This window comes from Triticum aestivum, chromosome 2A, assembly GCF_018294505.1.
Source record: "Triticum aestivum cultivar Chinese Spring chromosome 2A, IWGSC CS RefSeq v2.1, whole genome shotgun sequence".
NCBI lineage: Eukaryota > Viridiplantae > Streptophyta > Magnoliopsida > Poales > Poaceae > Triticum > Triticum aestivum.
This window is the reverse complement of record NC_057797.1, coordinates 421,753,856-421,766,614: the sequence shown is the minus strand read 5'-3', so window position 1 is coordinate 421,766,614 and position 12,759 is coordinate 421,753,856.

The window sequence follows — 12,759 nt, the reverse complement described above, 5'->3', positions numbered from 1 at the left end:
GGGGTCGGGGCGTCGGCATGTTCTCTTTCTTCCAAAATAGCTCAGCAGAAATGTCCACGCACCCTGCGAACCAAAAAGGACGAGAAGGAATAGAGAGATGCATACTTGACCTCTATGCTATGGGTTAGTCACCGCCAAGCACTATCAACCCTAACACAGAGAGAGACTCAACCTAGCATGCATGCTAAAACTTAGGGCGCCAGCGCTTCATTTATTTATGCTCAGGGTCTGCACCTGGCTTTGTACAAAGGGTTACATGCCTTGCCGGCAAGGCTTGTACAAAAGGTGGTTTGCCGGGGAGCCCGGCAACCGTGCCTTATGGGTAAAACTTGCGAAGATGTTCGATGTTCCAGGAGTTGCTCACTGGAATACCATCTTCGGTCTCCAGGCGGACTGCGCCGGGCCTGGTGACTCATATTACCTGATAAGGGCCTTCCCACTTTGGCATCAACTTGTTGGAATTCTTGGCCGACTGAACGTGCCGAAGAACAAGGTCGCCTTCCTCAAAGCTTCGGGCATGAACCTTGCGGCTATGATAGCGGCGCGAGGCTTGCAGGTAGCGTGCAGCTCGCACAGCCGCCCGAAGACGATCTCCCTCAAGGAGCATTGCGTCATCTTACCACAACTGCTCTTGCTCAAGCTCATCATAAGCGAGCACTCAAGGTGACCCGTGTGTGAGTTCCGTGGGGAGAACTGCTTCTGCCCCATAAACAAGGGAGAAGGGGTCTGGCAGATGGCTTGATTTGGTGTTGTTCTGATTGACCAAAGAACCACTGGCAATTCATCAATCCAGCGTCGTCCGCACTTGTTTAGCCTGTCAAAATTTCTTGTCCGGAGGCCTCGCAATACTTCAGCATTCGCCCTCTCAGCCTGGCCATTGCTTCGTGGGTGTGCAACAGAAGCAAAACGGATCTTGCTGCCAAGGTCCTGGATGTACTGCATGAAGGCACGACTCGTGAACTGCGTGCCATTGTCGGTGATGACTCTATTTGGCACACCAAAACGGCGGACTAGTCCCTTGAAGAACTTGACGGCCGACTGTGCTGTCACCTTTCACACTGCCTCCACCTCCGGCCACTTTGTGAACTTGTCGATTGCGACGTACAAGTACTCAAAGCCCCCGACAGCATGAGGAAAGGGGCCTAGCATGTCGATCCCCCAGACCGAGAATGAACAGGAAAGAGCGATTATCTGGAGAGCTTGAGCTGCTTGACAATGCTTCTTTGAATGGAACTGGCACGCTTCACACTTGGTTACTAAGGCCGTTGCATCCTAGAGGGCAGTGGGCCAGAAGAAACCTTGCCGGAATGCCTTCCGGCAAGGGCCCTTGACCCTATGTGGGAGCCACATATGCCTCCGTGGATCTCTGCCAACAACTCCAGTCCTTCCTCCTAGGGAATGCATTTCAATTTCACACCGTTCGGCCTTTTTCTGTACAGAACGTCGTCGACGAACTGATACATGGTAGATCGACGGGATACTTACTCCACCTCTTCCTACTCCTCAGGAAGTTCCCCTGTTTGGAGGAATCAGACGGTATGCTCTGCCCATGCCGAAGCCTGAGGCTCGACGACAAGGGCTAAAGGCATTTCCGCTGCCATGGGAGCGGCTGTCTCTACGGCCAGGGCTTGACGCCCTGCTGGAGTCTGTTGCCCCATGACAGGCCCAGTGTCCATGGCAACTTCTTTGCTGGCGGCTCCTGGGAGTGCTACGTCTTGAGCTTGCATTGGTTTTCCCCGAAGAGGAAGGGATGATGCATCAGAGTAGCGTAAGTATTTCCCTCAATTTTTGAGAACCAAGGTATCAATCCAGTAGGAGGCCATGCTCAAGTCCCTCGTACCTGCACAAAACGATAGCTACTCGCAACCAGCGCGATTAGGGGTTGTCAATCCCTTCACGGTCACTTACGAGAGTGAGATTTGATAGATATAATATTTTTGGTATTTTTGGTATAAAGATGCAAAGTAAAAAGGCAAAGCAATATTAAAGTGATGTAGATTGATATGATGAGAATAGACCCGGGGGCCATAGGTTTCATTAGTGGTTTCTCTCAAGAGCATAAGTATTCTACGGTGGGTGAACAAATTACTGTTGAGCAATTGACAGAATTGAGCATAGTTATGAGAATATCTAGGCATGATCATGTATATAGACATCACGTCCGTGACAAGTAGACCTAAACGATTCTGCATCTACTACTATTACTCCACTCATCGACCGCTATCCAGCATGCATCTAGAGTATTAAGTTAAAAACAGAGTAACGCCTTAAGCAAGATGACATGATGTAGAGAGATAAATTCATGCAATATGAAATAAACCCCATCTTGTTATCCTTGATGGCAATGATGTAATACGTGCCTTGCTGCCCCTTCTGTCACTGGGAAAGGACACCGCAAGATCGAACCCAAAGCTAAGCACTTCTCCCATGGCAAGAACTACCAATCTAGTTGGCCAAACCAAACGGATAATTCGAAGAGACTTGCAAAGATAACCAATCATACATAAAAGAATTCAGAGAAGATTCAAATATTATTCATAGATAGACTTGATCATAAACCCACAATTCATCGGTCTCAACAAACACATCGCAAAAGGAAGATTACATCGACTAGATCTCCACAAGAGAGGGGGAGAACTTTGTATTGAGATTCAAAGAGTGAGAAGAAGCCATCTAGCTACTAACTATGGACCCGAAGGTCTGAGGTAAACTACTCACACTTCATCGGAGGGGCTAAGATGATGTAGAAGCCCTCCGTGATGACGGCCCTCTTCTGGCGGAGCTCCGGAACAGGCCCCAAGATGGGATCTCGTGGATACAGAAAGTTGCGGCGGTGGAATTAGGTTTTTGGCTCCTGTTCTGATCGTTTGGCGGTATGTGTGTATATATAGGAGGAAGGACTACGCCGGAGGAGCACCGAGGGGCCCACGAGGCAGGGGGCGCGCCCTAGGGGGGCGCCCCCCCACCCTCGTGACCACCTCTTTTGTTCCTTGGAGCAGGGTCCAAGTCTCCTGGATCACATTCGGTGAGAAAATCACGTTCCCGAAGATTTTATTCCATTTGGACTCCGTTTGATATTCCGTTTCTTCGAAACACTGAAATAGGCAAAAAAACATCAATTCTGGGCTGGGCCTCCGGTTAATAGGTTAGTGCCAAAAATAATATAAAAGTGGAAAATAAAGCCCAATATAGTCCAAAACAGTAGATAATATAGCATGGAGCAATCAAAAATTATAGATACGTTGGAGACGTATCAGGCATCCCCAAGCTTAATTCCTACTCGTCCTCGAGTAGGTAAATGATAAAAAGAGAATTTTTGATGCGGAGTGCTACTTGGCATAATTTCAATGCAAATCTTCTTAATTGTGATATGAATATTCAGATTCGAAAGATTCAAGAAAAAAGTTCATATTGACATAAAAATAATAATACTTCAAGCATACTAACAAAGCAATTATGTCTTCTCAAAATAACATGGCCAAAGAAAGTTATCCGTACAAAATCATATAGTCTGGCTATGCTCTATCTTCACCACACAAAATATTTAAATCATGCACAACCCCGATGACAAGCCAAGCAATTGTTTCATACTCTAAATTTTTCAAAACTTTTTCAATCTTCACGCAATACATGAGCGTGAGCCATGGATATAGCACTATAGGTGGAATAGAATGGTGGTTGTGGAGAAGACAAAAAGGAGAAGATAGTCTCACATCAACTAAGCGTATCAACAGACTATGGAGATGCCCATCAATAGATATCAATGTGAGTGAGTAGGGATTGCCTTGCAACGGATGCACTAGAGCTATAAGTATATGAAAGCTCAAAAAGAAACTAAGTGGGTGTGCATCCAACTTGCTTACTCATGAAGACCTAGGGCAATTTGAGGAAGCCCATCATTGGAATATACAAGCCAAGTTCTATAATGAAAAATTCCCACTAGTATATGAAAGTGATAACATGAGAGACTCTCTACTATGAAGATCATGGTGCTACTTTGAAGCACAAGTGTGGTAAAAGGATAGTAACATTGTCCCTTCTCTCTTTTTCTCTCATCATTTTTTTTCTTTTTTTATTTGGGCCTTTTCTCTTTTTTATGGCCTCTTTTTATTTGGGCTTCTTTGGCCTCTTTTTATTTATTTATTTTATTTTTCGTCCAGAGTCTCATCCCGACTTATGGGGGAATCATAGTCTCCATCATCCTTTCCTCACTGGGACAATGCTCTAATAATGATGATCATCACACTTTTATTTTTCTTACAACTCAACAATTACAACTCGATACTTAGAATAGAATATGACTCTATGTGAATGCATCCAGCGGTGTACCGGGATATGCAATATGACAATGATGGAATGTGTCATGAACGGAACGGTGGAAAGTTGCATGGAAATATATCTCGGAATGGCTATGGAAATGCCATAATAGGTAGGTATGGTGGCTGTTTTGAGGAAGGTATATGGTAGGTGTACGATACCGGCGAAAGGTGCGCGGTATTAGAGAGGCTAGCAAAGGTGGAAGGGTGAGAGTGCATATGATCCATGGACTCAACATTAGTCATAAAGAACTCATATACTTATTGCAAAAATCTAGAGGTTATCAAAGCAAAGTATTACGTGCATGCTCCTAGGGGGATAGATTGGTAGGAAAAGACCATCGCTCGTCCCCGACCGCCACTCATAAGGAAGACAATCAATAAATAAATCATGCTCCGACTTCATCACATAACGGTTCACCATACGTGCATGCTACGGGAATCACAAACTTTAACACAAGTATTCTTTAAATTCACAACTACTCAACTAGCATGACTTTTAATATTATCACCTCCATATCTCAAAACAATTATCATGCTTCAATCTTTTCTTAGTGCTCAACACACTCAAAAGAAAGTTTCACAAATCTTGAACACCAAGCATATTATTATTAAGCAAATTACCATGCTATTAAGAGACTCTCAAAATAATTTAAGTGAAGCATGAGAGATCAATAGTTTCTTTAAAACAAATCCACCACCGTGCTCTAAAATATCTAAGTGAAGCACATAGAGCAAAATTATAACGCTCAAAAGATATAAGTGAAGCACTTAGAGCAAAACGACATAGCTCAAAAGATATAAGTGAAGCACATAGAGTATTCTATCAAATTTTAATTTTCATGTATGGCTCTGTCAAAAGATGTGTACAGCAAGGATGATTGTGGCATACTAAGACACAAAGACACAATTAATACAAGACACTCCAAGCAAAACACATATCATGTTGGTGAATAAAAATATAGCTCCAAGTAAATTACCGATGGAAGTGGACGAAAGAGGGGATGCCTTCCGGGGCATCCCCAAGCTTTGAATTCTTGGTGTCCTTGGATTATCTTGGGTGTTCCATGGGCATCCCCAAGCTTAGGCTCTTGCCACTCCTTGTTCCATGATCCATCAAAATAATTCACCCAAAACTTGAAAACTTCACAACACAAAACTCAAAATAGAAAACTCGTGAGCTCCGTTAGCGAAAGAAAACAAAAGACCACTTCAAGGTACTGTAATGAACTCATTATTTATTTATATTTGTGTTAAACATACTTTATTCCAACTTCTCTATGGATTATAAACTATTTTACTAGCCATAGATTCATCAAAATAAGCAATCAACACATGAAAAACAGAATCTGTCAAAAACAGAACAGTTTGTAGTAATCTGTAGCTAGCGCAAGATCTGGAACCCCAAAAATTCTAAAATAAATTGTTGGACGTGAGGAATTTATCTATTAATCATCTTAAAAAATAATTAACTCAATAGAACTCTTAAAAAAATGACAGCAGTTCTCGTGAGCGCTAAAGTTTCTGTTTTTTACAGCAAGTTCAACAAGACTTTCCCCAAGTCTTCCCAACGGTTCTACTTGGCACAAACACTAATTAAACACACAAAAACACAACCAAAACAGAGGATAAATAATTTATTTATTACTAAGTAGGATCAAAAAGCAAGGAATAAAAATAAAATTGGGTTCCCTCCCAACAAGCGCTATCGTTTAATGCCCCTATCTAGGCATAAAAGCGAGCATAGATCTAAGTATTGCCATCTTTGGTAGGCAATCCATAAGTGGATATCATGATAGTTTCATATGGTAATTTTATTTTCTTTCTAGGAAAGTGTTCCATGCCCTTTTTTAATGGAATTTAAATCTAATATTCCCTTCCTTTATATCAATAATCGCACCAACCGTTCTAAGGAAAGGTCTACCAAGAGTAATAGGGCAAGAAGGATTACAATCTATATCAAGAACAATGAAATCTATGAGCACATAATTCCTATTTGCAACAATAAGAACATCATTAATCCTTCCCATAGGTTTCTTAATAGTAGAATCCGCGAGATGCAAGTTTAGAGAGCAATCATCAAAATTGCGGAAATCTAGCAAATCACACAATGTTTTGGGAATAGTGGAGACACTAGCACCCAAATCACACAAAGCATAAAACTCATGATCTTTAATTTTAATTTTAATAGTTGGTTCCCACTCATCATAGAGTTTTCTAGGTATAGAAACTTTCAACTCAAGTTTTTCTTCATAAGATTGCATCAAGGCATCAACAATATGTTCGGTGATGGCTTTATTTTGGCTATAAGCATGTGGAGAATTTAGCATGGATTGCAACAAGGAAATACAATCAATTAAAGAGCAACTTTCATAATTAAATTCCTTGAAATCCAATATAGTGGGTTTAGCAACATCTAGATTTTTATTTCTTTCAATTCCACTTTCATCAATTTCATCATTAAGATCTAAATACTCCAAATTTTTAGAATGCCTTCTAGGTAAAGGAAGATCATATTCAGTTTCATCAAGATTTATATTGCAAAATAAAGATTTAATAGGAGACACATCAATAACTTTTTGATCTTCATATTGATTTTCATAGGAATTGGAAGAACACGCTTTAATAAAGGCATCTTTGGAAGCACGCATCCTAGCGGTTCTTTCCTTGCACTCATCAATGGAAATTCTCATGGCTTTGAGAGACTCATTGATATCATGCTTAGGAGGAATAGATCTAAGCTTTAAAGAATCAACCTCAAGAGAAATTCTATCAACGTTCCTAGCCAAATCATCAACTTTAAGCAATTTCTCTTCAAGCAAAGCATTAAAATTCTTTTGTGAATTCATAAACTCTTTAACACTATTCTCAAATTCTGAGGGCATCTTATTATAATTTCCATAAGAGTTGTTGTAGGAAGTCCCACAATTATTAGAAGGATTGCTAGGATATGGCCTAGGATTAAAATTCCCTCTATACGCGTTGTTACCAAAATTATTCCTACCAACAAAATTCACATCCATAGATTCATTGTTATTCTCAATCAAAGTAGACAAAGGCATATCATTAGGATCAGAATAAACACTCTTAGTAGCAAATAATTTCATAAGTTCATCCATCTTTCCACTCAAAACATTGATTTCTTCTATCGCATGTACTTTTTTATTAGAAGATATTTCAGTATGCCATTGAGAATAATTAACCATAATATTATCTAGGAGTTTAGTAGCATCTCCTAAAGTGATTTCCATAAAAGTGCCTCCTGCGGCCGAATCTAAAAGATTTCTAGAAGCAAAATTCAATCCGGCATAATTTTTTTGTATAATCATCCACAAATTCAAACCATGAGTAGGGCAATTACGTATCATTAATTTCATTCTCTCCCAAGCTTGTGCAACATGTCCATGATCAAGTTGTTTAAAGTTCATAATATCGTTTCTAAGAGAGATGATCTTAGCGCGAGGAAAATACTTAGAGATAAAAGCATCTTTGCACTTGTTCCATGAATCAATACTATTTTTAGGTAAAGACGAAAACCAAGCTTTAGCACGATCTCTAAGCGAAAAAGGAAATAGCTTCAATTTAACGACATCATTATCGACATCTTTTTTCTTTTGCATATCACATAAATCAACGAAGCTATTCAAATGAGTAGCGGCACCTTCGCTAGGAAGGCCGGCGAATTGATCTTTCATAACAAGATTTAACAAAGCAACATTGATTTCACAAGATTCAGTATTGGCAAGAGGAGCAATCGGAGTACTAAGGAAATCATTATTATAGGTATTGGTGAATTCACACAATTTGGTATTATCTTGAGCCATCGCGACAAACAAGCAATCTAACACACGAGCAAACAAAAAGGCAAGCGGGCAAAAGGAGGCAAATAGAGAGGGAGGATAGAGAGAGAGGGCGCATAAAACGGCGAGGGTGAAGTGGGGGAGAGGAAAACGAGAGGCAAATGGCAAATAATGTAATGCGAGAGATATGGATTGTGATGTGTACTTGGTATGTTGACTTTTTACGTAGACTCCGCCGGCAACGGCGCCGGAAATCCTTATTGCTACGTCTTGAGCTTGCGTTGGTTTTCCCTGAAGAGGAAGGGATGATGTAGCAGAGTAGCGTAAGTATGTCCCTCAGTTTTTGAGAACCAAGGAATCAATCTAGTAGGAGGCCACGCTCAAGTCCCTCGTACCTGCACAAAACAATAGCTACTCGCAACCAACGCGATTAGGGGTTGTCAATACCTTCATGGTCACTTACAAGAGTGAGATCTGATAGATATAATATGTTTGGTATTTTTGATATAAAGATGCAAAGTAAAAAGGCAAAGCAAGATTAAAGTGATGGAGATTGATATGATGAGAATAGACCCGGGGCCATATGTTTCACTAATGGCTTCTCTCAAGAGCATAAGTATTCTACGGTGGGTGAACAAATTACTGTTGAGCAATTGACAGAATTGAGCATAGTTATGAGAATATCTAGGCATGATCATGTATATAGGCATCACGTCCGTGATAAGTAGACCGAAACGATTCTGCATCTACTACTATTACTCCACTCATTGACCGCTATCCAGCATGCATCTAGAGTATTAAGTTAAAAATAGAGTAACGCCTTAAGCAAGATGACATGATGTAGAGAGATAAATTCATGCAATATGAAATAAACCCCATCTTGCTATCCTCGATGGCAACGATGCAATACGTGCCTTGCTGCCCCTTTTGTCACTGGGAAAGGACACCGCAAGATCGAACCCAAAGCTAAGCACTTCTCCCATGGCAAGAACTACCAATCTAGTTGGCCAAACCAAACGGATAATTCGAAGAGACTTGCAAAGATAACCAATCATACATAAAAGAATTCAGAGAAGATTCAAATATTATTCATAGATCGACTTGATCATAAACCCACAATTCATCGGTCTCAACAAACACACCGCAAAAAGAAGATTACATCGAATAGATCTCCACAAGAGAGGGGGAGAAGTTTGTATTGAGATTCAAAGAGAGAGAGAAGAAGCCATCTAGCTACTAACTATGGACCCGAAGGTCTGAGGGAAACTACTCACACTTCATCGGAGGGGCTAGGATGATGTAGAAGCCCTCCCTGATGACGGCCCTCTTCCGGCGGAGCTCCGGAACAGGCCCCAAGATGGGATCTCGTGGATACAGAAAGTTGCGGCGGTGGAATTAGGTTTTTGGCTCCTATTCTGATCGTTTGGGGGTACGTGTGTATATATAGGAGGAAGGACTACGCCGGAGGAGCACCGAGGGGCCCATGAGGCAGGGGGCACGCCCTAGGGGGGCGCCCCCACCCTCGTGACCGCCTCTTTTGTTCCTTGGAGCAGGGTCCAAGTCTCCTGGATCACGTTCGGTGAGAAAATCACGTTCCCGAAGATTTTATTCCGTTTGGACTCTTTTTGATATTCCGTTTCTTCGAAACACTGAAATAGGCAAAAAACAACAATTCTGGGCTGGGCCTCCGGTTAATAGGTTAGTCCCAAAAATAATATAAAAGTGGAAAATAAAGCCCAATATAGTCCAAAACAGTAGATAATATAGCATGGAGCAATCAAAAATTATAGCTACGTGTATCAGGGAGCTCGGTGGGAAAGTACTTGTCGGGGCCTGATTTCCTTCGCTTGTTCTGCCGTGTCGATGGTTCAACGTATGGTTGAGTTAATCGAAGCACAAAAGTACCTGGTTCCACAGGCAATTTGAAGGCAGCGTGTTTCGACAAGTAGTCGGTGGTGCCGTTCTCCACTCGGGGAACATGCCCCGCTTGTATATCGTCAAAGCGCTCTTCTAGCTTCCTCACTTCATCTACGTAGGCCTCCATCAATGGGCTTTGATAATCTTTGTTAACTTGCTTGACGACAAGCTGTGAATCACCCCTGACGATGATCTTCTTGATTCCGAGGTCTGCCGCAATCCTGAGACCAGCAAGTAACCCCTCATATTCAGCAGTGTTGTTTGTTTACATCTCCCTGGGAAAGTGCATCTGGACTCCATACTTGAGGTGCTCTCCGGTGGGTGCGACGAGCAGCACACCCGCACCGGCTCCTTGCAGCAAGAAAGCCCCGTCAAAGTACATAATCCAGTCGTGACTTGTTTCCTTGCCAGGGAGAGTGGTCTCCTGAATCTCTTCGTTGGGTGTTGAGGTCCATTCCGCAATGAACTCCGCCAAGACTCTACTGTAAATTGTCAAAGTGCTTTCAAACTTCAAACCAAAGGTTGACAGTTCCAAAGCCCATTCCACAATCCTCCCGGTTGCATCTGGGTTATGCAATATCCTTTGCAATAGGAAGCGGGTGACGACGGTGATTTCATGTGCTTGGAAGTAATGATGCAGCTTCCTCGAGGCCATAAGGAGGCCGAAGAGCAATTTCTGCACACCGGAGTACCTTGACCTAGCCCCCTGCAAGAGGGAGCTGACAAAGTAAACCGGGTGTTGCATCATCTTCTTCTTCTGCACTATTTCATTCGATTGCGTCGCTTCTGCTTCGCCAGCGCCAGACTCTGCCGGGGGCCTTGCCTTACCGGCACAAGCCCTGCCGGGGGAGCTCCGGTTTGCCATCCGCCAGCCCTGCTGTTGCCATTGCCTCTTCGTCGACCTCCCTCTGTGCCACTAGCGCGGCGCTGACCACTTGGTTTGTTGCTGCTAGATATAGTAGCAGCGGTTCTTGTGGTTTAGGCGCAACCAGTATTGGCGTAGAGGAGAGGTACTTCTTCAAATCCTGCAGGGCCGCCTCGGACTCTGGTGTCCATTCCATTGGGCCCGCCTTTTTCGAGATTTTGAAAAAGGGAAGGGCACGTTCAGCAAACTTGGAGATGAATCTGCTCATGGCGACAATGCAGCCAGCGAGCCGACGTACATCCTTGATCCACCAAGGTGCCTCGATCTGCTCAATGGCCTTGATCTTGTCTGGATTCACCTCGATCCCACTCTGTGACACAAAGAACCTGAGAAGTTTGCCGGATGAAACGCCGAAGACACACTTCTCAGGATTCAGCTTGAGGTTGATCTTGCACAAATTTGCAAACGTCTCTTCCAAATCTTGTACGAGTGTTGCCCTGTCCTTGGTTTTGACCACTATGTCATCCATATAAGCTTCCATGTTTCTATGTAGTTGGGGATCAAAACCAATTTGGACTGCTCTTGCAAACGTTGAGCCAACACTCTTCAACCTGAAAGGCATTCATAAGAAACAATACGTACCACATGGGGTGATGAATGTTGTCTTCTCTTCATCTTCTCTCGTCATGAAGATCTGGTGGTATCCTGAGTAGGCGCTAAGGAACGATAACAAGTCGCACCCAGCCGTGGAGTCAACAATCCGGTCAATGCGCGGCAACGGGAAAGGGTCCTTTGGACAGGCCTTATTGATATCTGTGTAATCAATACACAACCTTCACTTCCCATTTGCCTTGCGCACCACCACCTTATTGGCCATCCATGTTGGATGAAGTACTCCCCTCACCAAGCCTGCCGCTTCTAACTTCATGATCTCCTCCCTGATGAACTCCTGCCATTCCAAAGCTTGCTTCCTGGCTTTCTGCTTGTCGGGTTGTGCATGAGGACAGACAACAAGATGGTGCTCAATCACCTCCCTGGGAACGCCGGGGATGTCGGACGCTCGCCATGCAAACACATCGACATTCACCCGAAGGAAGGTGACGAGCGCGCCTTCCTATTTGCTGTCAAGGGAGGAGCTCATGGTGAAGGCCCCTCCTGTGCCATCCTCCTTGGCGGACACCTTCTTGGTCTCTGGTGGTGCAGCTCTGGATTTCTTGCTCTTGCCGATGGAGCCGTCTGGCACGTCCTTGACAGGAGCACATCACTCCGAAGAGGTGCGCTTGCTGGAGTGGGCACGATAGGTATTGCCGGTCATCTTCCCTCCCGGGGCTTCGGCGGCAGGAGAAAGTGCCTTGGCGACAGTCACTGCAACTGCCTCCCGGTAGAGTTGGCCAGCGCAGATCAGCGCATCCTTCTTGTGGAGGGGACGATGATGATAGTCATCGGCCCAGGCATCTTTAGTGTGTTGTAGGCGTAGTGTGAGGCCGCCATGAAGTTAGCTAGTGTCGGGTGGCCGAGGATCCCGTTGTAGGGCAAGGGGATCTCGACTACATCGAAAACAACCCTCTCTGTCCTGTAGTTTAACTCACCTCTAAACGTCACGGGCAGCTTGATCTTACCCTTCGGCTAACTCCTTCCCGGGTTGACCCCTTGAAATGTGCCCGTCTCTTCGAGGTCTCCATCAGGAATCTGCAGCCTTTTGATCACAATAGGTGAGATCAAGTTTAGACCGGCCCCACCGTCAACTAGCATTTTTGTCACCTTGAGGTTGCGTATTGTTGGCAAAACCAACAATGACAAACACCCGACCGTAGTTGTGCGATCAGGGTGGTCCTCGGTGTCAAAAATGATAGGCGTGGTG